This window comes from Pleurodeles waltl, chromosome 9 (genome assembly GCF_031143425.1).
Source record: "Pleurodeles waltl isolate 20211129_DDA chromosome 9, aPleWal1.hap1.20221129, whole genome shotgun sequence".
NCBI lineage: Eukaryota > Metazoa > Chordata > Amphibia > Caudata > Salamandridae > Pleurodeles > Pleurodeles waltl.
In genome coordinates this window covers 708,299,268-708,326,078 of record NC_090448.1, presented here as the reverse complement: position 1 = coordinate 708,326,078, position 26,811 = coordinate 708,299,268, and positions in this window count along the sequence as shown.

Below are 26,811 nucleotides of genomic sequence, written 5' to 3'. Positions count from 1 at the left end.
TTCGGCATTGTTCCTCCCACCCTCCACTCCTCGTATCCCTCCCCCCTACTGGGTCGGTATAGTGATAAAAATAGCTATTAGTGGAGTTAATATGTATATTGGCTAATACTACCGGGGACACTTTACTGTGTTATTTGCTACTTGCCTCTAAGTCTGTGAAGTAGGACTGGGGCACCCATAATTGGAGTTCCCTGAACAGACACAGCAGCAGGGGTAGGGCTACCATTTTCAGAAGGGCAACTCGTCCCACCACCGAGAGAGGGAGAACCTGCCAGAAAGCAATGGTCGATTTCAAGAATTTGAGGGCCGACCCATAGTTACTGTCAAACATATCACATACAGAATGATACATTTTTACACCTAGATATGGCAAACAATGGAGTTCCAGCTCCAAGTCCCTATGGAGGTAATTTAGGGTCCTGTTTTTATCAACAGGAAAGAGTTTCGTTTTGGACCATTTCACTCCTAGCCCAGACACCTCTGCAAATTTTTCCAACAGGGATCTAGCTCCCTGCAAGTCTCCCCCTGTGTCCCGCTGGAACAGAAGGAGGTTGTCAGCATATAATGCTATCTGCTACACAACATCCCCTGCTCTGATGCCCTCAAAGAAAGTTTCCCTGATCTGGCCAATATCGCCAGTGACTCCATGGCAATAGCAGTTAGCAAAAGGGATATTGGACACCCTTGCTGTGTGCCTCTCTCCACCACTAAGCTCTCCAAAATGATTTGACCAATCCACACCCTGACCGTAGGGCTAGTATACAGTAGACCCGTCCAGGCCAGAAAGCCCTAACCTAACCCCATGAGATCCGTTATCTCGTATAAATAGTCCCATTCGAGGCTGTCAATATCCACAGCTAATATAGCAGCTGCCCTCCGATCAAACGAAGAATCCTCAAGTATAGCCAGAAGTCGCCGGGAGGCCAGTATCCCACTTAAAATCTTATAATCGACATTTAGCATGGATAGGAGACGGTATGCTCCTACTTCAGTAGCTGGATTCTTCGGTTTGAGCGGGGGAACAATCAACACCTCCCTGCTAGTTGGGGGCATATAGCCAGTTGCACGCGCCTCATTAAATAGTTTCACTAACTGGGGGCCAGCTCGGCTGCATAGGCACTATAAAATTCGACTCGCAAGCCGTCCAAACCAGGGACTTTGCTGCAGGCCATTCTCTTAATTACCCCTATGACTTCCGGCAAGGTAATTTTCTCACCCAGAACATCCGCTTCTACAGGTCCTAGCCATGGGACGGCGATATCGTGAAGAAACCTAGTTTGTTGTAGTATGTCAAGAGGTGGTCTAATATAAAGGTCCTGGTAAAAAGAAACAAAACTGGCATTCATCTCCTCCTGTGACACCCTGGCTCCCCATTATTCGTGTTTAATTTCACTATCAGGGAGCCTCAGTGGGCCGAATTTGCTAGCCAATGCAGCAGACGCCCTGTTTGATCTCCCTCGGCATGAGTTTTTTTCAGTGTATGCCTTGTAGTCGAAGGAGCAAAGCCATTCTGTGTGCTCCGACACTTCCTCCCGGGCTTTTTGCAACCTCACATTAAGGTCGGGGTGGCCTTGTCTGTCCAATTGTAAGGATCGGTGTCTGGATTCTGCAATGCAAATTTCTTGAAGCAATGTGGAGCAAACTCCCACCGACTCTGAGATGCAGTGCCCCCAGATCACTACTTTGAACGCCTCCAACTCTATGTGGCAGTCCGAGGCAGAGCCTTCGTTGATAGTAAAATAATTCACTAGATGGTGGCTCGCAGCCTCCTGAAACGGAGGATCTTCAAGGGCTTCAACCCTCCACCCTGAAATCGATGCGAATGGTCTTCCCCAGGCCAGGAAAAGCAGCACTGGGTTGTGGTCTCATATGGTGCGGTCTAGATACTCAATTCCCTCAACTGTGGCATGAGCATCTGGGGAGCATAGAAAAGAATCACGATGGACATGCAGCTCGTGCATCAATGAGAAAAAGAAAAAATAATAATCCCTCTCCAAAGGGTGAAGAATGCTCATGCTGTACCGGAGACACCAGTGATCACGCCAGTCATAGAGTGCCTTCACCGCCCGATGTATGGACGAATCCGGCAAGGGGGGATGAGATCGGTCTAAATCAGTATCTGCAATGCAATTAAAGTCTCCCCCAACAACCACCTTTCCCACCAGTATGTGAGATAATCAAGATGTTAGCTGGTTAAAAAAGGCAGGCTGATTAGTATTGGGACCATGTGCATTAATCAATGATATATCCTGCCCTTTTAATTTGCCTACGACAGCCACATATCTACCCTCCGGGTCCACTTCAGTGTGCGCTAATGAGAAGGGCAATCCCGCTTTGATCCATACTAGTACCCCTCTTGCATATGCAGAGAACGTTCCATAGAAAAGGTGCCCTCACCAAAGTCGTTGCAGTGCTACGCCTTTCTTGGCAGTCATGTGCGTGTCCTGTAGAAAGCAAGACCCACCCTGCCTCTTTTGCAGATAGGTAAAAACTTTATAGCGCTTAGTTAAGGTATGAATGCCGCTAACGTTCCAGGATATTATGTTATAACATTGTCTTTGAGCCATAAGCAAGTCACTGTTTGTTCATTTGGAGGGCTATTCCTCCTTAACACCAGTGAGTGGTAATCCATTACTCCACTCACCAACCCTGTGGGCAAACCCAACAATCCCAATCAACAACTGACAAAAATGTAACCCAACTCTCATACCCCAGGACAGGGAGAAACATCCCACTCATCCAAACTGCATGCCAATTAACAGTTCTTGTCATGAATAAACTTTCGGGGAGATAACGCCAAGCAGTAGCCGGTCCCTGAAGAGCCCGGTCTCCACCTAACCTTAGCCCACATTTCAAACTCATGGAAAAGAATGATGTAACTAAGGGGTCTGTTGTTGTCCCCAGGGATTATAATAAGTAACTGTATTCCGGACCAAAAAGGAGATCAAAACCTTTTCCTGGGAAAACTTATCATATCCTTAAAATGAAGCAGCCTTATCACAATTGTGAGTGGTGGGGTTCCCAGGGGAGGCATCCGAGACGGGACCTGATGAGCACGCTCAAGTGCAAGGAATGGAGAGAGACCCTCTGGTGCCACCTCGTGACTGATCCAGGACTCCAGGTATCACACTAAATCACCCTTTTACACCCTTTCTGGCAGGCCCACCACTCTGATATTATTACAGTGGGCCCTATTTTCCGCATCCTCGGCCCTAGCTTCGAGGGTTTTCAAGCAGGACTCAATGCCGTTCAATCGGTTGCTGCTCTCAACCACCACCAGAGTTGTCTACGAAGGTCCCTCTCCGTCACGGATACTCTTTCCATCAGTCGCCGGTGGTCATCCCATAGTAGACCCAGGTCTGTAATTAAGGCATCTATTTTCAACTCCAGAGCCTCCAGAGAAGCTGCTATAGCCTGCAAAACATCTTGAAGAGTGGGAGTGGGATGTGCCATGCCTGTATTAGGGGGTTCATCCTGCGTCATATTATCAGGTCCTTAGGTCTCTCGTTTCTGAACTCCTGAGTCATTGTCACGTTTTTTGTTTCCCTTAACCATGCTTGCAGCCGAATAGTAATTCGTCGTACACAGTGGTGCCTTTTCACCAAGTTTGGGCCTGTAGTTAATTCCCACTCATAGGGTTCTCTGGGGTGCTTAGCCACTGCTCCCAGAGGAGGATCCTCATACGGGGCCCACTCAGTGGGACTCGGGCTCGTGGAGTAGGTCCAGCAGCCCCCCTTCCTGTGCAGTCCAGGCAAATCCTGACGAACTCCAAGCACGCCAAAGTCTGCCACAGGCCCAGCAGGAGGGCCCCAACAGGACCGTCGCTCCTCACGTGTTCTCTAGCGGCTTCCCTCAATGCGTTTTGACTCTTTGACCGCAGGATAGGAGGAAGATGGGTACCCCCCCACTTATGAACAGGGGCCTCCCTCTATCGCCTCACCTGAGCGGCCATGCTTGCTGGGCATGTCCTCTAGGGGGCCCCCTCTGAGGGTCCTTAACCTGTGAGCCCGGGCCTCCTCTAGGTAACCCATGTTCTCATATGGTTGAAGGCAGCATGGGCTCAGCAGAGGTCCAGCAGCTCCCAGTGCAGCTCCTACTGTGGAATGCAGCCGTCATTTTGGTGGGGGAAACAGCAAGTTAATTTGTTCCAGCGTCTGGGACTCCCCCTCTCTGGCTTGGTGCTGCCGCTCGTTCACCACGGGGGACTCTCGTGTCACATTGTCAGCTGCTGGTTGGCCCTTGCTACAATAGGCCAGGAACAAACCGTGGGCCTTGTTGTCTGCCCCTTCACTAGTTCACCGCCACCGGCCTGGTCTCACCGTCTTATAGGACCCCTCTTCAGCGCAGGGGGGTCCCAAGATTTCCTTCTGGGCGCAGTGTATTTACTCAATCTGCAGCCAACCCTCCATATGGCTGAAGCCCGCATGGGCCCAGCAGGGGTCCAGCAGCTCCCTCCCCCTGTGCAGTACCTACCGCAGAATTCAACTCTTTTGTATTTGGGGAGCAGCAAGTACCTTTATTCCAGTGTTCGGGATGCCTCCACTTCAGCTGGGGGCCGTAGCTCATCCACCACTGTGCCTTCCTGACCTTCACCATCAGCCACTGGCTGGCTCAGCTGCAGGGACCCCTCGGTCCGCCTCCCGAGATCTGCTTCCCAATAGGCTAGGAACGGGACACGGGGCTCGTGGTCTGCTCCCTCACTGGTTGTCTGCCGCCAGCCCGGCTTCATCATCTCAGGGAGCCCCAAGATTTCCTTCTGGGCAAGGTGTGCTCACTCGGTCCGTGGCCTCCCCTCACCATCAGGGACAGGAGGCATCCTCCATCTTATATGGTCACACGGTTACTCTGGCTGCTGTTTGGCCATCTCCCCGGCAAACTGTAGTCTCGCTCCGTGCCAATGTACAGCCCTCCCGGGATCCCCACAAACCATGTAGGATGGTTGGGGTCCCCGAGGAGCGCTCTTCAGCCACAGGATGGGTCGGATGGAGACCGGCTTCCCAGAGCTCCGGAATCCTCCAACCTACTCCATCGGCCGCCTGGCCATTCCACCCCCCCAACTGGTACAATCAAGAAATGATTCACATCCTACCTCACTGACTGCAACTTATTCCCTGTCATCTGTCCCCAGGACTCCATCCTGTCAACCATCATTTTCAACCTTTATAGGGAATTCTTGGTAGCCATCCTTACAGACAGCAACATCAACATATACCAGTATGTTGATGACACTTATCTCTATCTCAAAATCTCCTTAATCAAGGACATACAGAGACTCAAAGTCTGTCTTGAATGTATCCAAACCTGAATGTCATCAACTTACCTGATGCTAATCTCAATGAAGACCAAATTCCTATTGTTTGCCAACACCCCAACTGACAGAACAGTCCAAATCCCTCAGATTCACACTCAACTCAAACCTCTCACTCAAGGAACATATTACCACGTCACATAAAACCATCTGTACTCATTTTTAACATGACCTTTCTGTTTTTATTTTCTTACTTTTCAGTCAGGGATCATTACAGCTCCTCTAGAGCATGTTTAAAGGTGCTTTGTTCTTATATTTTCTATTTGAAGTATGCACTGATAAGGGGGAAAATACCAGCTTTCGTAATCTTTGCTGCTCTGACACTTCCCTTAATCTCCTTCTGTGTGAAACAGCCTGGTTCCAACTCTTGCTCCTGGAAAAAGTGAAACTTTTTTCTCCAACCGAAGGCTTCAGAATGACAGTTCGAACCCTACTCCTTTCTACCCTGGATGGTGGTAGTTCACTTCTCAATGGCATCTCATAGAACACCCTTTCTCCCCTGAAAGGCATCCTTCACACAGCAGTACAGCTAATCAAGAGGTTAATGAAATCCAACCACATCACCCTGAAGGATCTACGGTGGATCATCTTCAAGATCAGCTGCATCACTTACAAGGTCCTCCATACCAAGGCCCTTGTCTACGTAGCTAACAAGCTAACAATATCAGGAGCCGCAAAATCAAACAGATTAAAGACTAAACACTGCAGGAAGGAGAAAACAAGCCTCAGCATACGTCCCTAGGAGTTAGAACTACATCCCCTCTGACATGAGAACAGTACCAACTCTCCCACAATTCAGGAAGAAGCAGAAAACCTATCTCTTCAAGGAATACTAACTCAGATAGGCTGTCTTGTCATCCCTTTCAGGAGCTCTGATTACCCCATCTGCTTTCCCATTTATCCTCAGTGGATCTTGCTTCCTGTACAGTTCTCTATTGCTAGCCAGATAGCTTCACAATTTAGAAACACCAGGTACATACATATATCCATACCTACATATATGAAGGTTTGGGTGTACATGCTAACACTATCAATTTAATCTTGAGACTTCTGATTTTTATAGGAAAAACACTGATACCTTAACTTTCTCCTGCTTAAAACATTGGGGGTCATTACGACCTCGGTGGTCTTTTGAAAAGACCGCCGAGGCTGCGGGAGACAGAATACCGCCATTGACGGCGGTATTCCTGTCTCCCTATTATGACATTTCCGTTGGGCCAGCGGACGGTAATAGTGTTACCGTCCGCTGGCCCAGCGGAAATGTCACATCAACATTGCAGCCGGCTCATAATAGAGCCGGCGGCAATGCTGATGCGCAGCGGGTGCAGTAGCACCCGTCGCGCATTTCACTGCCCGAAATTCGGGCAGTGAAATGCGTGACGGGGCTATGCCTGGGGGCCCCCCAAGTCCCCTTACCGCCGGTCTTTCAATGGCGGTGTGTACCGCCACGGACAGGCCGGCGGTCGGGGACTCATAATCCCCAGGGCAGCGGTGCTTGCACCGCTGCCCTGGGGATTGTGACCGCCAGGCGGAATCCTGGTGGGAAAATGGAGGGGCTGGCGGTATGGCCGTGGCAATTCCGCCACGGTCATAATTGCTGGCGGAACACCGCCAGCCTGTTGGCGGTGCTACCGCCAACATACCGCCGGCCGCCAGGGTCGTAATGAACCCCATAATCTTTTCCAATTAAGTTACTGAGGAAATTAAATTTGCCTTATGCCCTTCGAAGTGACATATGCGGATGTGTGATAGCTTGCGTTTGGAGTGGATCTTCTGTTTCTCATCTCTGGTTAGAGGTGGGTGAGAACTTGAAAGCTTGAGCCTGACTTGAGTCAAATGTCCCGCTGTGGCTCAGCTCAGGGGCTTATGGACCCTCAAGGAACTGAGGCTATGAAAACCAACATTGTGAATCACAGACATGGATGCATTGTCTGTTGACATCTCTGACCAATAGACAGTGCTCCTGTGTTGGTGTTTCCTACAATTTTAACACAGTGCTGGTGTTTAGAGGGTGTGAAAACTAGCATAATGTTAGAACTCTAAAAAATGGCCGCACAAATGCATTGTCTTTTGGTACATCTGATCAATAAACAATGTATCCGTGTGGGTGTCTTTACTTTTCAACACAAGATTGTTTTTCACAGGCTGTGAAAACCATCTTTGTGTTGAAACGTTCAACGTAACCTGACTGGAACACGAAACTGAAAGTAAAGGCAGAAAATAACTTTAACCTCATGGTCGGTGATTTCTGCTTAGTGCAGCACTTACTCTGCTGGCATTTGAGAGCCTCCTACAGAGCTGAATATACAGGGTTTGTTCATTGTACAGGGAACCTCAGGCCCTCTGCCCTGTTTGATCTCATGCTCCTAGATTAAGCAGCACCCACTGCCTGGCAGAGCAGAGAGCAGCAAGGAGCACTGAGGTTGCAGCAGAATTTGGAGCACCAAGGAGGAAGGAGCAATGACACAGTGTGGCTTCAGAGACAGGATAAGTGCGGTATGTCTGCTCCATGCACTCCACTTCCACCATTTCCCCCCCTGTTCTTTCTGCCCTTCTTATCTGCATCAGTGCTCTCTGCTCTTATCCTTTATACCACCCATGCTCTCTGCCTCAAATCCTATCTCCCTCCCCAGGCTTCTGCTCTTTCCTTCACACCCAACCTGCTTTTTTCCTAATGTTGTTATACCGTTCCTACTAAGATAACAGGACTGCATATTTAAGCTGGCAGAACTTAAGAATGTGGGCAACTGAGGGCCTGATTTAGAGTTTGCCGGAGGGGTTACTCTGTCACAAACATAGCAGATATCCCGTCCACCATATTACAAGTTCCATAAGCTATAGTGGAATTGTAATACGGCGGTCGGGATATCCGTCACATTTGTGACAGAGTAACCCCCTCTGCCAAACTCTAAATCAGGCCCTAAGTCCACAGAAACAGTCAGAAAGTGTCTGCCCAATTCCTGGCCAGCTCACAGTGCCTCACCTGAACTAACCAGGATGGAAGGTAATTATGGCAACCTAAACATGACTGACTCCCCAGGGAAGTCATGAAAACAGATCTTACTCTTTTGTTGTCTAATTCATGCATGCCCAGGCAAAGACATAAAAGATCTATAAACTGAATTTTCCATATAGTTATTGGAACAAACATAATCTTGCATAGAGTGAATGATCTACAATAATTAGGCAGATGAAACAAAGCAAAGTAACCAGCATGAGAAAACATGGTGAAGACAATGAATAATCCAACCTTGATACATGTGTTCTAGAAGTTCTAATGCTTCCTAACCCTAAGACTAGGAAGAGAACATAGCGGGTGTACCATTCTCCCTCTCCCGATCTAAGGGATTAGCCCCAGCCTAATACCCGATGAAAGTGTCAGGAGTCAGCCTGCGGTGTAGATGGCAATCCTCTCAGGAGTTGGTAGATTATCCCCAGCAGAGCTGCATGCAGAACACAGCATTCATGCCAGGACACTCGTCGCTGGAGTGCCCTCTGTCCTTTTGGTTCAGTGCATCATTTACATAATAAAGCCATACTGTGTTGGAAGCACAGCTCTGATGCAATGCTTTGTCTAGGTGTTAGAAGCTGTCTCCTGAACGGGTAGCACAAAAACTAGGATAATGTGTACAGTTTTCCTAGCCTTGTACAGAAAGTACTAATTACATGTTGTGCAAAGTCTAACTAATCAAACAACTCATACCACATATTCAAGAAGAATGTCTTGCAGGAAATGCGTGTTAAATGTCATGGCTAAAAGCAGTGCAACTACATTGCATTAAATATGAATTATGAAGTGAAGCTAAAAACAGGGGGAACCAACTTGGGCCTAAAAGGTACTCACAACACCCTCCCCATTTCAGTGAGAAAGACAGATTCTAAAATGATCTTCTAAAAATTAACTTTTTAAAGCACTAATTGATTAAAATGTTCACACCAACAAGCAGAGCAAACGAGCCATAAAAATGAGCCAATTAAAACATGTAAATTTGCTTTAAAAACAAGGGCCATATTTTAAAGTCAGTGGAGGCATCCATGATGGCAGTGGTAATGAAATCCAGAATGGATCCCGCATCTGCAGACAGCAGAACATCCTGAGCCTTGGTGAAAAAATCAAAGGAACAGACATGATTGAGAGCCTCAGCCTACGATGAGGAAGCAGCATCCTGTGCAATGCCTGCAGAAGGTGAGCCAGAAGTGAATCTCGGAGCCATAGCATCCATATACATAGAAGCTGGCTCATAAAAGGCACCTAAAGCAATCGTCGTCTCATAGGACAACTCTGTAAATCAGCCCTCAATGGGAACATTAGCACATCCATGTCCGTAGATAGTACCAATCGCGATGCAAGACACACTTTCAGAGCGCCCTAGAAAGGGCACCAAAGACAGCAGAACACATGATGCACACAGTATAACCATACTGGCCAGAAAGACAAAGACCAGTCATCATTTAGTGCCTCCAACAAAAGTATGCCAAGTACTGCATCATGTGTTCATGACATAGCTGGACGTGCGGTAATTTCTTCACCGTCTGGCTTTGAAATGGGACATCCATTGTGGAGCACAAAGAGAAGAAGCAAAATACAACCAATTAACAACAATACAAGTTGTATGCCTCCAAATATGCTTGAAAACAAGGAGTGTATAAAAGATGGGGTTACTCCGAAAACGGTCGTGAAGGTGCTGACAAATTCAGACCCAATCGCCTTTAAAAAGTACACAAAACCCACGGTCTTGTAAGCATTAAAAATGCGACTTACAAGCTCACAAAAGTGCGTTGGAAAATTGGTGTTTAAATTGACTATATTTCAGAAGACAACCTTGTAGCTTGCAATTTGAAGGTTTTACAGGCAGATGTAAGCGCAGTGTTTCTGAAACAATAGTGCTTTCAGTCTGGTCAGCTTGTTGAAGTTAGCATTAAAAGTAGGAACAGAAGTCCGTAAACATGCTAACCTAATCTCAGCTGTGGGGAGAAAAGTAATTTACCACAGCAGGTCACTATTTGAGAAACAGAAACCATGTAAGGGACACCTGCTCTCATCCCACAATAGCCTTGATCATTTAGCATCAAGTAACTTCAGTTTGATAGTAACTGAAACACTGGGCGAATCAAGGAAACAGGAACTCCCTTCAAGTAACATTTTCCACGGACTTCTTACTTACTCCATGCAATGTCGAATTTTTACAAATCATTGAATGGCTTACAGAAGTGTCACAAAACTTCTAATAAGAAAGACTTCCTTTTCCCCGCTCATACATTTGTAATCGAAAGGTAATTTCCACACCTCGTGATATAACTCTCCTCTAAAGCCTCAAATCTGCCTACTGTAGAATGTTTCAAACATAGTGGAAACTGAAACTTGGAAACTGGCAGAGAGATAACTATATATATTAGCCATACTGCTGATGGTGCTTCGGCCACTGTGAAAGGCAACTTTTCTATTTTTTCTATGTTAAGCATTGAGTATGTTGCATCCTTCCTTGCCATTATTTGTTGTTTATATGTTAGATAAAAAGGCAATATTAACTCTTTTGAGTTCACATGCTTCCAGTGCGCGTGGTTCGATTTAAGAACTTGCAATGTCCAACTCAAATGCATATTAGATCTAACTTGACTCTGTCCATTCTGTAAGAAAGTAATGTCATTTTGCATGATGTCAATTGCAGAGGACACACATTTTTTCAAGTGCGAGTGGACAATGTATTCATTCCATTATCAACAACAGACAATTCTTTCTCCGAATTAGCCTGATCTATTTGCCTTAAACGGGCAACAGCTTCCATTTGAGAAAATGTAATTATAAATGGCATACAAAAATCTTTTGGAGCATAGTGATCTAGGATGTAACAAGATGTCTTGTAAATCCATGTCATGCGAGAGGAGAGAGAGATGCTCTTTTAACCGCTTCTGTGTCGCGGACGTAATGGTTACGTCCTGCGGCACGGTGCTCCTGTGCCGAGGACGTAACCATTATGTCCTCTGCCTAGAGCCCGGAGGGAGCGCTAGCGCTCCCTCTGTGGGGTTCCCTCCCACCCTCCCAAGGCAGGGATGGAAGGGGAAGCCCTTCCCCTTCCACACCTGAAACCCCCGACTCCCCTGTGACGTCTGATGACATCAGCACGCAAATGCGCGCTCACCTCATCAGAGGCCACTTCCCCATCGCGCTGGAAGCTCAGCTTCCAGTGCGATCGGAAGAGAAATGCAAAGCATTTCTCTTCTGATCATGTGATGGGGGCCTGAGAGGCTTCAAGGGAAAGGAAATGAATTTCTTTCCCTTTGAAGTCTCTCAGAGCATTTCAAAAGCTGGATTGTAAAGCAATCCGGCTTTTGAAATGCCCACTAGACACCAGGGATTTATTTTTCAAGGGAATCTGGCATGAGGGGAGCGACCCCTTGGGCAAGGGTCGCTCCCCAGGGGGGGGCAATATTTTTCAAGGCCTTTTCTGCCCCCCCTCGGGGAAGATCGGCCTATTGTTAGGCTGATCTGCCCTCGGGGGGGGCAGAATCCACTAGGCTCCAGGGATCATTTCTTTTTTTGTGTTTCTTTTTTTTTTTTTTAGTTGGGGAGCGACCCCTTAGGCAAGGGTCGCTCCCTAGGGGGGAAATTATATTTAGCCCATTTCTGCCCCCCTTGGGTGCAGATTGGCCTATTTTTATGAGGCCAGTCTGCCCCCAAGGAGGCAGAAACCACTAGACACCAGGGAGTTTTTTTGTTAATGCCAAATTCACGGAAGGGGAGCGACCCCTTAGGCAAGGGTCGCTCCCTGGGGGGGGACATTTATTTTAGGCCATTTCTGCCCCCGGATGGGCAGAAACCTCTAGGCGCAAGGGCTATTTTTTTTTTGTGTTTTTATTTTTTTTTTGTTTTTTTAGAGATGGGGAGTGACCCCTTAGGCAAGGGTCGCTCCCCTTTGGGGCAAATTGTATTTAGACCATTTCTGCCCCCCTTGGGAGCAGATCGGCCGATTTTTGTTACGTCAATCTGCCCCCAAGTGGGGCAGAAACCACTAGGCACCGGGGATCTTTTTGTTTACGTCAATGTCATGCAAGGGGAGCGACCCCTTAGGCAAGGGTCGCTCCCCAGGGGGGCAAATTTATTTTAGCTCATTACTTATTGTTACTAGGCCGATCTGCCCCCGGGGGGCAGAAGCCTCTATGCATCAGGGATAATTTTTTGTTTTTTGTTGTTGTTTTTTGTTGTTTTTTTAGTGGTGGGGAACGACCCCTTAGGCAAGGGTCGCTCCTCGGGGAGGGGGGGCAAATTTATTTTAGGCCTTTTCTGCCGCCCCTGGGGGCAGATTGGCCTATTGTTATTAGGCCGATCTGCCCCCAGATGTGGCAGAAAACTCTAGGCTAAATCACAAAAGAGAGTACGGGGTTTTGAAATTATAAATGGATTGATAGTGTGCTAGTTGCGACACTAAACCAATCGTAGACCTCGACTAAAGGTAAGTTGTGGGGTGATATGTGGTCTGTAGAGGGGGATTTCCTTTACGGACTAGGTGGTCTCACACACTATATAGTGTCATGCTTCATCATATGACCACCTAGCCCCACCCAGGTAGGACAATACCACCTGGGCGGACTCAACCTCACTGGTAAAAGAACAGGAGGGAGTGCGTAAATTAGTTTGATTTCTGGAAAGTAGGGATCCAGCTGTGCTATGGGAATAAAAACACCTACTCAGATACCAGGGTGAGTTTAATAGAAGGTTCTGTGTGGTGTGATTAAAAGACGTGGGAAACCAGTGTGAGAGCAATGACTCACAAGGTCACCTATCTAGAAGAAGTAGCCGACATGTTTCTGCCCTTATGTTTGAGCTATGGAGGGTCTCTGGGCATTCATCAGGGCGTTGGATCCCTGTTGCAGATGCTTGTTGCGCGCTGCAGGATTAATCGCAGTAGGAAAAAAGGGGAAGGGAAGGAAGGGCCTACCTTAACCAAGGGAATACCTGGGGAGGACCCTAACAATAGAGGCTACTAGCCTCTGGTATCCTGGAGAGGGAGCGTCCCCTTATAGTCAGACTTGCATCAAAGGTGGGCGCTCTCTGTGCGCCTATACCGACCTCTCTGTCAGGACCGCTATTGTTATTAGGCCGATCTGCCCCCAGATGTGGCAGAAAACTCTAGGCGCCAGGGATTAAAAAAAGTGTTTTTTTGTGTTTTTTTTTGTTGTTTCTTAAAGAGGTGGGGAGCGACCCCTTAGTCAAGGGTCGCTCCCCTGGGGGGCAAATTGTATTTAGACCATTTCTGCCCCCCTTGGGGGCAGATTGGCTGATATTTGTTAGGCCAATCTGCCCCGATGGTGGCAGAAACCACTTAGGCACCAGGGATTGGTGTGTGTGTATGCGTGTGTTTTCTCTAGGGGGGCAGCCCCTTGGGTAAGGGTCGCTCCCCATGGGGGCACATTACTGTTGGCCATATCTGCCCCACATTGGGAGCAGATGGGCCTATTTTTGGAAGGCCCATCTGCCCTCAAGGGAGGGTTGGCAGAAAGCCCACCAGAGGCCAGGGAAGATTTTTTTTTTTAAATAAGAGGGTGGGGGTATGTCCATATCCCCAACCCAAATAAAGGGGGCCAAAGTTGTTCTACCCACCAGTGGGCAGATGGGGCAATTACCCCTGATCCACACCCCGGGGGTCAGAAAGTCTACTAGATGCCAGGGAATTTTAAAAAAACAAAAAATATTGGGGTGGTGGCTACCTACCAGTGTGGGCCTGGTTATGCCCCCACCTCAACTGAAGGGGGTAACAGTCTTTCAGCTTTCCCCTGCACTCTAAAACATCTTATCCCACAGCAAGCAAGAAGACATTTGATTATTTTGGGTTTTAGTTTTACATTTGGGCCATGAGAGCTTGGCTTACTCTCAAAATCGTCCCACTTGGAATGGTGAGGGCTGCACTTTATGGACTTTGGGACGCTGCCATGTAGAAAAATCCACAAGACCTAGACACATCTGAAAATTAAACATCTGGGTGATTCCAGGGTGGTGTGTTTCACATGCACCCCGCACCATTTTTGTACCCACAATCCCCTGCAAACCTCCAACTTTGCTGGAAATCACACATTTTTCCCACGCTTTTGTGATGGAACCTTACGGAATCTGCAGGAATCCACAAAATTCGTACCAACCAGCATTGCCTCATCTATACCAATAAAAATTCTGCTGCACTTGTCAGCCTAAACATTTTTTTGCAAACTGCCCTTTTGGACCACCTTTGGTTCCCCCTCAATATCAACATGTTTTTGGCTCTTCCCTTTCACAAGCACTTGGCCCACCTACACAAATGAGGTATAATTTTTACCGGGAGACTGAGGGGAACATTGGGTGGTATGAAATGTGTCCTAGTGCGGTGATCCCACACAGAAATGTGGGAAAAATGTGATTTTTTTAAATTTGAGGTTTGCTGAGGATTCTGGGTAAGAAAACATTGGGGGCTCCATGCAAGTCACACCTCACTGGACTCCCTCGGGTGTCTAGTTTTCAGAACTGTTTGGGTTTGGTAGGTTTTCCTAGAAGGCTGCTGAGCCCAGGATCAAAAACGCAGGTACCCCCGCAAAAACAGGTAGTTTTGTATTTGGTAATTTTGATGTGTCCAGGGGCATTTGCTTTCGCGGGCAGTAGGCCCACCCACAAAAGTGAGGAACCATTTTTATCGGGAGACTTGGGGGAACGCTGGGTGGAAGGAAATTTATGGCTACTCTTTGATTCCAGAACTTTCTGTCACTGAAATGAAAGGAAAAGGTATTTTTTCGGCCAAATTTTGAGGTTTGCAAAGGATTCTGGGTAACAGAACCTGGTCAGAGCCCCACAAGTCACCCCATCTTGGATTCCCCTAGGTGTCTAGTTTTCAAAACTGTGCAGGTTTGCTAGGTTTCCCAAGGTGCCGGCTGAGCTAGAGGCCAAAATCCAAAGCTAGGTGCTTTGCAAAAAACAGCTCTGTTTTCTTTGTGAAAATTTTATGTGTCCATTTTGTGTTTTGGGGCTTTTCCTGTCACGGGCGCTAGGCCTACCCCCACAAGTGAGGTTCCATTTTTATCGGGAGACATGGGGGATCACTGGGCGGAAGGACATTTGTGGCTCTTCTCTGATTCCAGAACTTTCTGTCACCGAAATGAGAGGAAAAAGTGTTTTTTTGGGCAACTTCTGAGGTTTGCAAAGGATTCTGGGTAACATAACCTGGTCGGAACCCCACATGTCAGCCCATCTTGGATTCCCCTAGGTGTCTAGTTTTCAAAACTGTGCAGGTTTGCTAGGTTTCCCTAGGTGCCGGCTGAGCTAGAGGCCAAAATCCACAGCTAGGCACTTTTCAAAAAACAGCTCTGTTTTCTTTGTGAAAATGTGATGTGTCCACGTTGTGTTTTGGGGCTTCTCCTGTCGCGGGCGCTAGGCCTACCCCCACAAGTAAGGTACCATTTTTATCAGGAGACATGGAGGAATGCTGGGTGGAAGGAAATTTGTGGCTCTTCTCTGATTCCAGAACTTTCTGTCACCGAAATGTGAGGAAAAAGTAATTTTTTGGCCAAATTTTGAGGCTTGGAAAGGATTCTGGGTAACAGAACCTGGTCAGAACCCCACAAGTCACCCCATCTTGTATTTCCCTAGGTGTCTAGTTTTCAAAACTGTGCAGGTTTGCTAGGTTTCCCTAGGTGCCGGCTGAGCTAGAGGCCAAAATCCACAGCTAGGCACTTTGCAAAAAACAGCTGTTTCTTTGTGAAAATGTGATGTGTCCACGTTGTGTTTTGGGGCTTTTCCTGCCGCGGGTGCTAGGCCTACCCCCACAAGTGAGGTACCATTGTTATCAGGAGACATGGGGGATCACTGGGCGGAAGGAAATTTGTGGCTCTTCTCTGATTCCAGAACTTTCTGTCACCGAAAATGAGAGGAAAAAGTGTTTTTTGGGGCAACTTTTGAGGTTTGCAAAGGATTCTGGGTAACAGAACCTGGTCAGAACCCCACAAGTCACCCCATCTTGGATTCCCCTAGGTGTCTAGTTTTTAAAACTGCGCAGGTTTGGTAGGTTTCCCTAGGTGCCGGCTGAGCTAGAGGCCAAAATCCACAGCTAGCCACTTTGCAAAAAACAGCTCTGTTTTCTTTGTGAAAATGTGATGTGTCCAAGTTGTGTTTTGGGGCAGTTCCTGTTGCGGGCGCTAGGCCTACCCACGCAAGTGTGGTACCATTTTTATCGGCAGACATGGGGTAACACAGAATAGCAAAACAAGTGTTATTGCCCCTTGTCTTTCTCTACATTTTTGTCCTTCAAGTGTAAGACAGTGTGCAAAGAAGACATCTGTTTGAGAAATGCCCTGCAATTCACGTGCTAGTATGGGCACCCCGGAATTCAGAGATGTGCAAATAACCACTTGTGGCTATTTTGGAAATCTTGATATACCTATTTTTCATTTTTTATATTTCAGCAAATGAATTGCTGTATACCCGGTATAGAATGAAAAACCAATGCAAGGTGCAGCCCATTTATTGGCTCTGGGTACATAGGGTTCTTAATGAACCTACAAGCCCTATATATCCCCACAACCAGGAGAGTCCAGCTGACGTAACGGTATATTGCCTAAAAACATCTGACATCGCAGGAAAAAGTTACAGAATAAAACGTGGAAAAAACTGCTGTTTTTTTTCACCTCAATTTCAATATTCTTTTATTTCAGCCGTTATTTTCTGTAGGAAACACTTGTAGGATCTACACAAATGGCCCCTTGCTGAATTTAAAATTTTGTCTACGTTTCAGAAATGTTTAGCTTTTTGGGATCCAACATTGGTTTCTCACTCATTTCTGTCACTTACTGGAAAGAGGCTGAAAGCACAAAAAATAGTAAAAATGGGGTACGTCCCAGTAAAATGTCAAAATTGTGTTGGAAAATTGGGTTTTCTAATTCAAGTCTGCCTGTTCCTGAAAGCTGGGAAGATGGTGATTTTACCACTGCAAACCCTTTGTTGATGCCATTTTCAGGGAAAAAACCACAAGCCTTCTTCTGCAGCCCTTTTTTCCGATTAAAAAAAAAAAAACGAAATATTCGCTGTATTTTGGCTAATTTCTTGGTCTCCTTCAGGGGAACCCACAAAGTTTGGGTCCCTCTAGAATCCCTAGGATGTTGGGAAACAAGGACGTAAATTTGGCATGGGTAGCTTATGTGGAGAAAAAGCTATGAGGGCCTATGCGCGAACTGCCCCAAATAGCCAAAAAAAGGCTCGGCACAGGAGGGGAAAAGGCCTGGCAGCGAAGGGGTTAAAGGTGATAATGTGGAATGCTGTAACCTTTACTAACATAACTTCCCTACGCTGGAAGTGTTGGCAATCCCTGTGTGCTGTATCTTGATATAACAACAGTCCGGTCTGCATGCTTTATAACCCTGCAAGGAACATGATGACCATTTGTGTCCCCTAGCCACTATAACCACCAGTTGGGACCTGAAATTTTCAAATTAAATGTACCATTCTGAACCATCCCATTGAGCTGATCCGTGTAATTTACCAGATTTACCAATTATCGAGTCGTACAATTGAAGGGATGCTGGGCGCTTTCATTTCTTTAATTTTTGCTAGACCTAGGCAAGTTGTCTGCTTGACCATGCCATTCAAACAAAACATCTGTAATGTAATCAGATACATTTAAATAAGGTATCTGCGACTTGGACTTGCCAGTCTTTATTTCAGATTTTAAATTGATTGTTTCCTTCTGAGTTTTATAGCCTCTAATGGCTAGTTGGGAAACAATTTAATTTGAGTAAATTAATTTGGTAGCGGTCAGCATATTTTTCCTTGTTTTTGTTGACGGTAATTTAAAATAGAAGAATACCTGAACTGAAGTATTATGACCAAAACAATATGTGAATTTGTCTAAGTATGTTTTTGAACTCCCTACCGGTGCAGTTGGCCAATGTTCCAATTATGTGTAGTTGAATATTGTATGTGGAGTATTAGCTCTATGTAGATGACAGTGTGCATAATGATGGTAACAAAACATTTAACCACAATAGGCTGAGTTCATGTACATATCTTCATTTTCAAATACAGTATAGTATTCAATCTTGGAAAGCATTGATGAAACAGTTTTACATCCCAAACATCAGATACAATACCTGGTGTAATCACTGCATCCATTGCAACCTTAAAAACATGTGGAATTTAATAGTCTCTCTAGACCAAATATATCATATGGAACCTTATCCCAAATAATTTAATCAAGAACTGGATCAGCAGAAATGTTCACCAGGGACAAGTCTCTTCACACTTTGTAGGAAGACAAAAGAGCCTTCAATACCTGATCAACCACTGGAACAGCAGAGCGTTCAGGAAGGTAATGCCCATTTACAAGCAGGAAGAAAACAGTCACAAATCTAATCCACAGGAAGAGAGCAAACAAAACAAGTGTGATCCACAAATAAGACCACAGGACAGATCAGATAAGTGTGTTTAAGCCAGTGAAGAAGCTTATGTATACCATAAAGAGAAATTTCAGAAGAGTCTCAAGAAAACTTGTCAATGTCGACAAAGTACCCAAAGCAGTCTGTAGGAAGACATATGCTGCAGCAGGTGAAAGAGAACTGGTTGATGGCTCTGACGATGGTTTATCATAAACAACTCTGTTGCTTTGAGAAGTAGTATAGAACTGTAGACTTGCATCTGGTGCATTTCTTGAGTTTGAAGCAGTAACTGGAACAAGAGAAGTTCATTCTCTGCCCTCCCAACCTATGGGATACGATGTTGGTGTTGTCAACACTTGAAGGGGTTTTTCCTGTATGGTAGTGAGAGGGGATAGGGAATTACCCAGGAGTCTTCTAGGTCTTCTGTGTAGGATCGGCCACATGATGCAGTTCGACTCGATCAATGAAGACAAGGCGTTTGTCTTTACAACCAGCAAGCGGTGGCAAAATCACAGTTCTGGCACCTTGAATTCCAAGGGCTGGCACCGATGTACGTTATGATGGGCCAGATTCCTTCATCATCCCAATCTTTTCTTGTACTAGATCCCCAACTTTGGGAATCCAACCGGTAGGTGTTCATTGGTTGCCCGCACCTACAATGGCAGCATACAAACTTGAACACTCATTCTTGGTCGTTTTGGAGTTCCTGTAAGACAGTGAGATGTTCTTTTATGTCAAAAGGTGTTTCTGCTGCCACGGCACCAGAACCATCAAGATCTAGGCTATACATCTGGATGCCAAACAGGACTTCATATGGGGTACAGCCACACAAAGATCTTCTAGGCAAATTATTTAATGTTCTCTGTACTCCATAAAGGTGGTGGATCCAACTGTGACCTGAGCCTAATGCATTAGCTGTTAAGGATTGCTTTACGTCTTGTTTTTTCGGCTCTACTTTCGAGTTTCCCTCTGGGTTATAAGGAGAAGAATAATCTATAGCCACACACAGGGTTCCCATGGTATTGTTGTATGGTTTAGATGGAGTGGTGGGGCCCTGGTCTGAGTGGAATGCAGCTACTGCATACGTCCCAATCAAGACTTGCAAATCTTTAATAACAGTGTGAGCATCAGTTGATAGCAGTGGCCACACCAAGAGAAATCTGGAACACTAATCTACAACAAATAGGATGTAATTGAATGCCCCATCCGAAATCAGGGGTTTGCGATGGTCTAGCTATACGCACTGCAAAGGTTTCTTTGAGCTTAGGAGGGGAGTCTGCGGTGGGAATTTAATGGTGGAACCTTTAATTTGTTGGCAAATGTCACAGCTAATGACATTGGTTTGTCTGTTTATGCAGACCACGCCATCAATAGTGTTTTTGTAGCAAAGAAACTGAAGCCGGCACACCAGCATCGGCAGATGCTACTCCCTCATGTGCTTCTTGAGGTAATTCTAGCCTGCAGTCTTGATTGGGGATCACACGATTCCCCACCCCTGGGATGGTTACGTAAGGAATATAATACAACAAACAAGAGGTGGTAGATGCCATAAGCTCGCACATCCAATTTAAGGGTATATACAGTGTTCTGGGAAGAATCCTGTGTTGCTGATGAGGTTCAATGTTGTGGGTGCCAACCTGGTACAACACCCAACCACCACGGGTGTCAAAAATTGCTGTTTGGAATAGTCAGTAATAAAAATTGTCAATATAGACCAGGGCACACCAAAAGGTAGTCCAGCATAGTTCATCCAAGTGGAAAAAAAATGAAGGTCCAAAACCACGTCGTTGGTGAAGATAGAGTTTATTCTTATCATGAAAGAAAAAGTCCCATCCACAGCTTACAGCCGACACGTGTTTCGTCACATTGACTTTATCAATGCTGCAAATTAAATAAAACAACGAAAAAGCAAAAATAAGAAAACAGGGGCCAGATGCAGGAAACGATTAGCGAGTCGCAAACGGCAAAAATTGCCGTTTGCGACTCGCTAATCGCATTTCCCGATGCAGAAATGCATATTGCGAGTCGGGACCGACTCGCAATATGCATTTCAGAATCGCAAATAGGAAGGGGTGTTCCCTTCCTATTTGCGATTCGGAGTGGCATGCAATACCAATTGCGACCGCATATGCGGTCGCAAATGGTATCGCGGTTACCATCCACTTCAAGTGGATGGTAACCCTCTCGCAAATTGGAAGGGGTCCCCATGGGACCTCTTCCCCTTTGCGAATGGACCCAAAACCATTTTTCAGAGCCGGTAGTGGTCCAAGGGACCATTGCCTGCCCTGAAAAAATACCGAAACTAAAGGTTTCGTTTTTTTTTTTAAGTGCAGCTCGTTTTCCTTTAAGGAAAACGGGCTACACTTAAAAAAAAAACCTGCTTTATTGATAAAGCAGTCACGAACATGGAGGTCTGCTGACGACAGCAGGCCTCCATGTTTGCGAGTGCCTAGACTCGCTATGGGGCCGCAATTTGCGACCCATCTCATTAATATTAATGAGGTGGGTCATTGCGACCCCATAGCGACTCGCAGACGGTGTCTGAGACACCGTTCTGCATACCAATTTGCGAGTTGCAAATTGCGAGTCGCAGGGACTCGCAATTTGCAAGTCGCAAATTGGCATTTTCCTACATCTGGCCCCAGGTCTGATAATATACAGGGGTCATAGGTGGAAACATGAAAAACACTGCGAGTGATCAAGCCTGCCAGAAGGGAGGATTGATGGTATCTATAAAGGATGAACCATGCACAACAGAATCAGTTGTATGATGTGAACCCATTAGAAAAAAAGGGGAAAGAAAGAGATGTGAATAAGTTGTGTATGATAATATGAAAATATTATTAAAAGTACTTTAGAAGAAACCTTATGTACCAAACCATCATTATGAGAGTGGGAGAGTATTAAGGTGAGAAGTAATCAGAAAAAAGCAGAGACAACATAAAAGCGGTGTTTTAAGCCATCTGGGGCAAGTAACGTCCGTGATGATGAACCAAAGAGACCAAGGTGATCTCATAATGTGTGAATTACGAGAAATGGCCATGGTAAGCTTGGAAATGCGGAAAATTGAAAGAAAAAATTGAAAAATAAATAATATAAATATATACTGACGTACTCAGTCTTGGATGTTGGGGCTATAGTTTCACACATAGATGGTCATTACATCCCTGGTGGTCGTTGTTAAAGCGGTGGTGAGACCGCCAACAGGCCGGCGGAAAAAAAATGGAATCACGGCGGTACAAACAAACAGCTTGGCGGTCACCGCCAACAGACAGGCGGAAGACAATGTACCGCCCACAGTATCACAACCTACCAATCCGCCACCTTTTCCGGGGCGGATTCACCGCGAACAAAAACACGGCGGAAACAGGACTTCGAAGGAAACACGCTCACCTCTAAACACCCCAAGAGGAATCCGGACGCCATGGAATCTGAGCTCCACATCCTGCCAGCCCTTATCTTCTTGCTCCTCTACCAGGAGCACGAACGCCGGTGGCGAAGACCACAGTGAGTACTGCACCTATGACACAGGGGAGGAGGGAGGGAAAAACAGTGACACACGCAACACGCAACACCCCCACCCCCACCCTCACCCACGACAACACACACACTAATACAGCATGATACATAATAGTTACCCCCCCCCCCCCCGGAAGAATGCAAGGACAAAAGGAAATGAGTGTAACCATTGTAATATATTAATATCCAGTACGCAAAAATATATATATACACTATAAACAAAATATACACCAAGAATAGTAGTCCAGGTAGTGCTCCATTGAAGTCCGTGGAACACTGTGCCCACACGGTATGGGCGAGGCCCACACTCAATCCCCGACCATGACGGAGAGAACACTGCAGGGACATCAGATAGCAATAAAACAGGCACCTCAGGGGGAAGGGAAAGGGGGGGCACCTCAGCTGGTTGAGTGCACAACGCCAAATCCACGAGGGGGCCACATGCCCACTGTGCAAAGCCACAGTCTCTCAAGTCTCTACCGTGGGTGGTTTGCCCACTGTTCCATCCTGGGGAATGCAAAGCCACAGTCTCTCAAGTCTCTACAGTGGGTGGTTTGCCCACTGTTCCATCCTGGGGAATGCAAAGCCACAGTCTCTCAAGTCTCTACAGTGGGTGGTTTGCCCACTGTTGCATCCTGGGGAGTTTAAAGCCACAGTCTCTCAAGTGGATAACAGTCTCCACTGGTTCTGGAGGGGGCATTGTGCCCAGAGTGCTTCATCCTGCCAAGGACAGAGGTAGTGGATGTGATACTCATGGGCCAGCGGTGCTTGTGGCAGCGGTGCCCTGTTCAGCGGTGCTTGTGGCAGCGGTGTCCTGTTCAGCGGTGCTCGTGGCGGCGGTGCCCTGTTCAGTGGTGCTTGTCGCGGCAGTGCCCTGCTCAGCGGTGCTTGTTGCAGCGGTGCCCTGTTCAGCGGTGCTTGTGGCAGAGGGGTCCTTTGCAGTGACTCAACTGCTGGCGGTCATGTCTGGCCCAGCGGGGCTGGTGCTGGCGGTCCTGTCCTGGGCAGCAGGGCTGGTGCTGTCGGCCCTGTCCTGGGCAGCTGGGCGGGTGGCGGTGGCCTCCTGGGCAGCGGGGATGATGGCGGTCTTCTCCGCGGTGCTGCTCTTCCCAGACTTGCTGACTTTCTTGTGGGCCTTCCCCATCTTGGAAGGTGTCGCAGCTGACTCCACACTCCCACCTATACCCCTGGGAGCGGCTTTGGTGGCTGGAGTCTTCCCCCTCTCCCGCCGGGAACTGGCCAACTTTTGATGCTTGATAAGTGGGGGACTGTCCGTGCTGTGGCTTCGTGCCACACTGGCTGCCCTGGTGGCCGCTGCACTCCAGATTCCGGTGACTACAGGCACCACTGGTCCCGGAGATGTTGTGGCTGAGGTGCTAGGTTGGGACCTGGAGAGTCGGGCCCTAGGAGACGGACGGGGTGGGGGAGGTGAGGGAAAGAGATCAAGGTTGGCCAGGAAAAGATTCTTGAGAACACTGGGACGGGTAGCTGGAGGGGGTTTGGGAGTGGAGGAAGAGGTTGTGGTTGTAGGAGGTGTTCGTTTGGTGACTTTGGGTGAAGGTGCAGGCACTGGAGGCTGTCGTGAGGTGGATGGCTGTTGGGTGGGTGTGTGCCTACGTTTGTGTATCTTGTGAGGGGGCGTCACAGACACACAGGGAGAGGACACGGGACGTGTGAATAGAAGTAGGGGTGGTGACTGCACGTGAGCGGGGTGTGGTGGTGTGTGTTCTGGTGATGGCAGTAGTGGCTGTAGATGTAGTGCATGCAGGTGTGAGTGGAGACGAGACTGGGAGGGAGGAGGGAGACGAGGAGGAGGGGGACACAGTGGAGGCAGTGGATGTTGGTGTGTCTGCATGTGTGTGATGCTTGCATGAGTGCCTGTGGGATGTGTGGTGCTTATGTTTGCCTGAGCTTCCCTTGTGTGTTGAGGTGTGTGCATGCTGGTCTGAAGGTGTGCTTGGGATAGGCTGAGGTACAGGGGATTGGGTCTGGGTGGAGGAAGTTGGAGGGGGAAGCTAGACACAGGGACAATGGCTGCTATCAGTACTGAGGCCAGAGTCTGAAAAGCTCGCTGAAGGGCCGCCAGACCAGAATGAATGCCCTCCAGGAATGCTTTTTTTTGTTGCAACTGCCTTTCTACACCCTGGATGGCATTCAAAATGGTAGACTGCCCAACAGTGAGGGACCTGAGGAGGTCAATGGCCTCCTCACTGAAGGCAGCAGGGGTGACTGGGTCAGGGCCTGAGGTGCCTGGGGCGAAGGTGATGCCCACCCTCCTGGATGAGCGGGCACGGGGCAAAGGCTGAGGGGCTGCTGGGAGGGCAGTGCTGGTAGGGGGGGTGGCGGCTTTACCTGTAGATGCGGGGGGCACGGATGTTGCCGGCACCACAAGGGAGCTCCCATCAGGGGATGAGTCTGTGTCACTGGTGTCAGCTCCTGTCCCTGCCGTGGAGCTCCCCTTGCCCTCCATCCCACTGGTGAACTCCGAGTCCGTAGTCCCGCCCTCCAGGGCCATGTGGGATGCAGCTCCCTCCTGCTCCGGTGCCACTGCTCCTCCGCCTGATGATGCTAATGCACACAAGAACAGGGAGACCACAAAAAGGGGGGGGGAACGACAGAAGAAAGACATGTTCAGTGCATGCATTACCGTTACCATTGGCGGACACGACAGACACAGAAGCCCCCTGCACTACGCCGTGCACTTGGGCTCCACTGTTCAATCCCTGGGACATGGCCTACAAGGCTAGGGCCAACATCTGCACACATGGATGACACAGGAGCCTGACTAGGTGAACTTGGCACTGTACACAGGTGGGGTGGGGTGACACAGGATCTGCCAGAACAAAGGGACCTAACTAGCACACTCGCCCTGGCCTAGGGAAACCCACAGCCCACCTCCCCCACCCAGACACCTCCACTGCACGCAAAATCAGCAGAATGAGAGTGTACTTACCCCCTTGTGGCTGTTGTGATGCCCTCAAGCGCCCATCCAAATCCAGGTATGCCACCGCCAGGATCCTGAACATCAGGGGGGTCATGGTGCAACGGGCACCCCTCCCACGTTGGGAGGCCATCCCCAGCTGGGCCTCCACCGTCTTCTTGCTCCAGCGGCGAATGTCCTCCCATCTCTTATGGCAGTGGGTGCCCCGTCTGTGGTGGACCCCCAGGGTCCGGACTTCCTTGGCGATAGCACGCCAAATATCCTTTTTTGGTGGGCGCTGACCTACATGAATTGTACATGGGGAAAAGAAAAGTTATTACCAACTGCACCATCACAGTCATTGGCCCCCATCCCTACCGTTGCCATGTGGCACATGCACTCACCATCGTTTCATGCACGCCTCAATCTCCCCCCCCATCTTTCATCCACCCCACTCCACACAGGCATAGCCCATACAGCATGCTCCCAGTGTACTTACCTGTTTGTGTGGAGGACCGTAGAGTAGCGTGTACTGGGGGAGTACCCCATCCACGAGTTTCTCCAACTCCTCCGATGTGAAGGCAGGGGCCCTTTCCCCAGACGCACGAGCCATTGTCTCTTCCAGACCGAGGTCAAAGCAGCACTTGCAGTGTAGGCCCTCTCCTATCGAAGATCAGGTATCGAGTGATTGAACAGATAGAAAATGGCGGTCACGTACGCGGCGGTGCGTACCGTCACCACCAGCGTACATCGTCATTGGCTCCTGGGACCCATAGGGTCCAATGTTAACCAATGCAGAATTGCGCCGCGGTCTTCGACCGCCTACCACGACGGTGTAGAACGCCAGCGCAGTTCATCACATCTCATTATCCCACTTTACATGTCAGGCAGCCGCCATTTCAGGGTCCCACATGGCTTAATTTTTAACTGCGTCACACATACCTAGGCCTTGCCTCAACACTCATGAAGGCCAAATTTCAAATTATGATTTGTGTTCTGTGTAAGCTGTTGGTACATACCTCTGAGTTGGTTGACTCAGTGCTTGCTGTTGTCCTTCATAGGCACCGTCCGCTGGGACATGTGAGGAGATGGCGGCATCCTCCGGTGTACAGACCGCTGGTGGACCTGTCGGCAATGGAGGAAAGACATGTGATCATCACCTACAGGCTTGAACATGCCACAATCCTGGAACTGTGTGCCCAGTTGGAGCCAGACCTGATGTCAGTTATCCGCCATCCCACAGGAATCCCCCCTCAAGTGCAGGTGCTGTCAGTACTCCATTTCCTTGCAAGTGGGTCATTTCAAACAACAGTGGCCATTGCCTTAGGGATGTCCCAGCCTATGTTTTCCAACTTGTTGTCCAGAGTGTTGTCTGCCCTGCAGAAACACATGCGGAGCTACATTGTGTTCCCTCAGGTGGAGGATTTGCCTACAGTGAAAGGTGACTTCTAGGCCCTGGGACATATCCCCAACATCATAGGTGCCATTGATGGGACACATGTGGCTTTGGTATCCCCCCGCAGGAGTGAACAGGTGTACAGAAACCGGAAGAGTTATCATTCCATGAATGTGCAGATGGTGTGTTTGGCAGACCAGTACATCTCCCATGTGAATGCCAAATTCCCTGGCTCAGTGCATGACAGGATTACATCCTGCGGAATAGCAGCATCCCTTGTGT